Source organism: Amphiura filiformis, chromosome 20, assembly GCF_039555335.1.
Source record: "Amphiura filiformis chromosome 20, Afil_fr2py, whole genome shotgun sequence".
NCBI lineage: Eukaryota > Metazoa > Echinodermata > Ophiuroidea > Amphilepidida > Amphiuridae > Amphiura > Amphiura filiformis.
The window spans coordinates 22341956-22348356 of NC_092647.1; the positions used below are offsets into that span (position 1 = coordinate 22341956).

The 6401-nt window shown below is 32.0% G+C and overlaps 1 long non-coding RNA gene across 1 annotated transcript; it reads left to right on the top strand.

Moving 5' to 3' along the window:
• The first annotated feature begins 1574 nt into the window (after positions 1-1574).
• On the top strand, positions 1575-4665 carry LOC140141780 (uncharacterized). The gene is made up of 3 exons (XR_011857449.1): positions 1575-1683; positions 2571-2739; positions 3614-4665. It is a non-coding gene; the product is annotated as an uncharacterized lncRNA (long non-coding RNA).
• The last annotated feature ends 1736 nt before the right edge of the window (positions 4666-6401 follow it).

A 6401-nucleotide genomic window follows, 5' to 3' on the forward strand; every position in this document is an offset into this window, starting at 1 on the left:
AATTTACATGAAAATTAAACAGTTTTTCCCGTTTTTAAAACAATTTACACAAAAAGACGCTAAAAATCAGCAATTTTACGTTTTCCTGTAAATGTAATGCTTAGTTTATTTTTTAACGATACAATATACAAAATTAAACAAATGACTGTATATTTAATGTAATTTACTGTTTATTTACAAATAAAAACATGCGTTTGAATGTTTTCTTACAGTTTCTTTTAAAATTACATTACAGACACTGTTAAAATCGTCAGAATGTTAATTTACAGGTAAAAATACGGCTTATACCATATTTTAACCAATTTTACACAACATCATGGTCAACAACCGTAAATTTACAATTTCCCGTACCACAATTGAAGTTCAACGTTAATTTACATGAAAAATTAAAAGTTTTTCCCGTTTTCAAAACAATTTATATACAAAAAGACGCTAAAAAATCAGTATAATTATACGTTTTCCTGTCAATGTAATGTTTCGGTTTTTACGATGTAATGTGCAAAATTAAACAAATGACTGTATATTTAATGTAATTTACTGTTTATTTAAATATAAAAACATGCGTTTGAACGTTTTCTTACAGTTTCTTTTAAAAGTGCATTACTAACACTGTTAAAAATTGTTAGAATGTTAATTTACAGGTAAAAATACGGCTTATATTATATTTGAACAAATTTTACACAACATTATGGTAAACAACCGTAAATTTACAATTTCCCGTACCACAATTGAAGTTCAACGTTAATTTACATGAAAAATTAACAGTTTTACCGTTTTCAAGACGCTAAAGTCATCAATTTAACGTTTTCCTGTCAATCTAAAGTTTAGTTTGTTTTTAACGATACAATCTGCAAATTTTTATAATTTAATTTTAATGTAATTTATTGTTTATTTACAAATAAAACATACGTTTAAACCGTTAAAATATTAGTATGAAGTTAATTTACAGGTAAAATATGACTTTCACCATTTTTTTTTTTTTTAATTAACACCATCACTGTTAAAAATATCAAATTAAATCATAATATAAATGTGAATTGATCCTACCGCAGGTAAAAACACATAGGACCCTAATTGTTTTTCAACATTATACTTCACTTTTTAAGTGTTTTGAGATATATTTTCATAGTTTTATAGAAGCAAACTATTCCGTTATTTTACGGAACATTCCGGCAGCAGGGTTACGGAACATCCGTAAATTGTAATTTATTCATTCCGTAAAACTTATTCATTAAAAATACAGAATATTCGTAATATTCCGTAGAGTTTTAACGGTAAATATTCCAAACAACTCGGAATCATTCCGTATTTTTACGGAATTAATGTTATTTTACAGAAAAAATATGGATGTTCTGGTAAATCCGTAAATCCGTAAATTTACAGAAACAAACAAATAAAAATGTATTTTTTTTTGAAAACCCGTAAGTTCACAGGTCTCCTGTAATAATACTTTATAGACCGTTTTCCTGGGTAATTATGCATAATTGATTGAACTGAGGATGCGCTGTTAGTATCAGAATACCGCATGCAGAGGAGCAGCCCCGGGGAGTAGCCGTTGCGCGCTGTATTAATGAGACGTATATCGGCCGATAGGACTTGAAGAAGACGACCGTGGCGTCGAAGTGTTTTACTTTGATAAGTTTGCTAGATCGCTTCTTTGCTGGTCAACTTTAACAGAGACAGGCAAGTAAACGCTAGTTGTTTTAGTTCACATGGTTTAAGTGCATGGTACGATCTAAATGCCCATGTACCGGTACCATAGATCAATGCTTATCTTTCTGTGGGTCATTTGGGTCAGTTTCATGTATGTTCACGCCAACTGTTAAATAACATTAAAACATCGTTTGTTGACATTGTCAAGCGTCATTTTACCTAAAATGTTGTTAATTAAGAGATAGTATAGTTCATCAGTTAAGGACATACTAGCCCTTCAAATGAGACAAACTTGTAATGTAAACATAATGTTGTCCAACCAAGTTACAGGTAGATCCAAAATATGTAATTTTGTCATAGTTTTAAATCAGTTTGTTTTAAATTTCTTCTACACTTGAAGGAAAATAGTCACAGATTTGAATTCCTCATCAAATTTTCTTTCAGAAAAAGTAGTACTTTTACTTGGAAACAATAATCGCTTTGGAATTTATTATTGTTTTCAATATGAAATCATGTGCGAATGCTTAAAGGACAGTCAGAGATCTGCGGGTCAAGGTCAAACTTTTTTCACACATACCTTTTTTTTTTGCTTGTTGGGAAGGTTAGCCTGAAAAGGAATCTTGCACAAACTATACAGTTTGTGAACGAGAGTCAAATCTTTATTTTCTGATGCGCGGGCATCAGAAATTCGCCATAGAAGCCTATGGAACAATGCAATGCACACAATATTGCATAACTTCTAAACGGAAGGTCAGACTTGGCTAAAAGTTTGGAATTAAAGTGATCTTTGGTATATCTACCTATACATAACATTAAAAGGGACGTTGAATCTCTGTACAATCACTGACTGTCCCTTTAACTGGCATTCCTTTCATTGTGTGTATGCAATGCATTTTATCTTTCTTTACTTTAAATAGGAGATTCACCATTTGACACTAACAAGTTCTCACTGACAATAAATGGGAAGGTAGTCATTGATCTCATCACCAACCAGCTGTCAGCATTGGCCCTGTGGTTCTCTACATTCTACGTCTTTAACTTCGAGTACCCTGAGAATATCGGAGCAACATTGGAATTTATTCAGAGGTAAGATTATATATAAGGATGTTTATTTCTCTGCTTCATTTGCTTTGAGGTGTTGTGTGATGTGTTTTTCATTATTAACATTTTGTACCGCCCAACACATTATGGATTGGATGAACTGAGGGTGCAAGAAGCTATTTCACAATTTATTTGAAACTTTTGCAATAATTTTGAAACTTTTATAATAGATTTGAGGAGTTTTATGTAAAATGATCATAGGAATTCAAATAATGTGTCATTCATTACTGGTTTCATTGTACATGTACTATTGTAGCCCTTGTAGCTTTTAATTATAATAACAATGATGAAAACTAAATAATGTGCATATTTTGATTGCTTCCAATGTCTGATGATATTTTTTAATAGTATTTAGTAATGCTGGAAACAAGTTAAAATATTCATTTTATTATTGGCAAATCTGCTGTATAGATTTCAACAACAGTTCAAATGGACAAATTGCTGTACCTGAATCCAACCTTAACATTAAACAGAAACACCTGAATCATGTGATCATCAATCAGTGTCAGTTGATGTGTATGGGCCTGTAACTAGTGGGAAAATCATAATTTGTAGAGTGGTTAGTCCACAGTAGGTCAAAAATGTTAAAATTATACAGTCCTTCAAAATAAACTAATATGAAAAATCCATGTAGTGCATAAGTTTCAACTTAAATACCTTTCGTTGTAATAATTTAGTGCAAAACCCTTTTGATATATGAATGAACCATATTCTTAGATGTTTGTGACTTATGTTAACAGCATTCAATGTCTATGAAAATCTTTTACATAGAATATTATTCAATAATAAAAACTACAAATTACAATGTATTGTCACTGATATTGAATGAACTGATATGAATGTATGAATTTGATTTCAGGTGCTTCCTTGGCATCAACCCTAGTCAAGGGTCCAAGAGAAGTAAAAAAGAAAGGCAAGAAGACAGCCGTTCATCCACAAGTCCTCCAACTATGTAACAAACTGAAAGACTTTGAAAGTGATTGGCTATAGACTTTGAAATTGAACGGATAAAGGAAGCTATATCTTATCATCTAAATCATCAGATGTCGAATTGATGTTTACTGTTCTGAATTATGTATTCTGTTCAGAGTAGGTTGTTGCATATATCTATATCAACAATTGAGAAATGTGACTGGTTACTAGAGCTATGATTGGGTTCAAACTTCGGCAATCGTGAAACAAAAGTGCTGGTTCAATATTGCGCCACTGTTTATTGTGTAATACACGAACAATACGTGGTCGAACCAGTTGCAACACACCAGTTGCCCAAGTAGCCAATCATAGTGAGACTCACAAATAAGGGAGCTAAAAGTATTACAAATGAACTGATAGTTCACCAGTGAGAGACATGGGCTACTCTATGGCAAAACTCAAGACAGATTGATAATTCCACTCAAAACTAATTGAAAAGTGATCAATGCTTTTTGTCTAGCATTACTGTGATTAGTTCTACAGTACCGTACCATTAATCATGTTAATTGTACAGACTAGTGACCAGGAGATTCTGGGTTCAAATCATACCACCAGCACATTGCTTACTTATGGAGTGAGTTTGGGTTGGGACTTGGCCTCTGTCATCAAGTATTTATTCTAGTCTTTGTAATCTGTTTAAGTCATGGAGTATTATGAAGATACCAAGGAGTATTCAATGAACAAATTCCAAGAGTGGAATTCACAGTGCAGGCCTATACACGATTTTCTATGTTTGAGTTTATATTTTTGGCCTCACAAAAAGTTTGTGAAAGTTTTAAGGGGGGGCCGACCCTTCGTGCACCTAGCGGTACTACTCTAGGCTGTATTGTGAAGAATTGGGAAAGGCTAGAAAATGAAAGTTGCTATGAATATAGCTAAGGTTTTTGCCATCCTTCCTATGTAGTTTGATTTTGTTTAGCTTTTATTGATTTTCGCATATAGTGTCAAATGTTCAAAACTTTTGTTTTTCGAACATTTTACACTCTCGAAGAAAATTTGTAAAAGCTAAACAAAATCAAACTTCATAGACATGATGATGGTAATCTTGGCTATAGTCATGGTAACTTTGGTTTTGTAGCCCTTCCCAATTCTTCAGAATATAGTCAGGAATACTGTTAGTAATTAGGTGCATGAAAAAAAACCGCGAAGGGTCAGCTCCTCCTTAAGTTGATGAAAATATAAAAGATATCATTAAAAAGATACCAAGGAGTATTCAATGTACAAATTCCAAGAGGGGAATTCACAGTGCAGGCCTATACATGATTTTCTATGTTTGAGTTTATATTTTTGGCCTCACAAATTATATGAATTTAGTGTAAAGTTGATAAAAATATCAAAAATAGCATTAAGAAGATACCAAGAAGTATTCAATGAACAAATTCCAAGAGGGGAATTCACCGTGCAGGCTTATATACATGATTCTCTATGTTTGAGTTTATATTTTTGGCCTCACAAATTTTGTGAAAGTGTAAAGTTGATAAAAATATCAAAAATAACATTAAGAGGATATCAAGAAGTATTCAATGAACAAATTCCAAGAAGGGAATTCACAGTGCAGGCCTAGGCCTATACATGATTTTCTATGTTTGAGTTTATATTTTGGCCTCACAAATTATGTGAAAGTGTAAAGTTGATAAAAATATCAAAAATAACATTAAGAGGATATCAAGAAGTATTCAATGAACAAATTCCAAGAAGGGAATTCACAGTGCAGGCCTAGGCCTATACATGATTTTCTCTGTTTGAGTTTATATTTTTGGCCTAACAAATTTTGTGAAAGTGTAAAGTTGATAAAAATATCAAAAATAACATTAAGAAGATATCAAGAAGTATTCAATGAACAAATTCCAAGAAGGGAATTCACAGTGCAGGCCTAGGCCTATACATGATTTTCTATGTTTGAGTTTATATTTTTGGCCTCACAAATTATTTGAAAGTGTAAAGTTGATAAAAATATCCAAAATAACATTAAGAAGATATCAAGAAGTATTCAATGAACAAATTCCAAGAAGGGAATGCACAGTGCAGGCCTAGGCCTATACATGATTTTCTATGTTTGAGTTTATATTTTGGCCTCACAAATTATGTGAAAGTGTAAAGTTGATAAAAATATCAAAAATAACATTAAGAAGATATCAAGAAGTATTCAATGAACAAATTCCAAGAAGGGAATTCACAGTGCAGGCCTATACATGATTTTCTATGTTTGAGTTTATATTTTTGGCCTCAAATTATGTGAAAGTGAAGTTGTTGAAAATATAAAAATAGCACGTTATTTATATTGCTATTGCTATTTGTGTCAATTCATATCAAAACGATGGACTTGGTCTGAGAATAAGAAATCAGATACTCTTAGTTAATCATCAAGGCCTACTTTTACTTATATTTCACTTCCTAAAAATGCTACCAAATTTGTAATAATTAAATGCTTATTTACTTAGTTACACAGGAAATAAGTCAACTTAAGCTGCGTTCTCACATGTATTTAAATCCAGGTTTATCTTTATCACCTATAAATCCGCTGCAATTAAAATAAATCCGATAGAATCTCTGCACGTCCAGACAGTCAGGTTTAGTGCCTAAATCCAATAAGCTTAAACCCGGGTTTAGACTATGTGCTATTTGAGCATATTTCCTTAGAACTTTCGATTATACGAAATGTACAAGTGTGCACA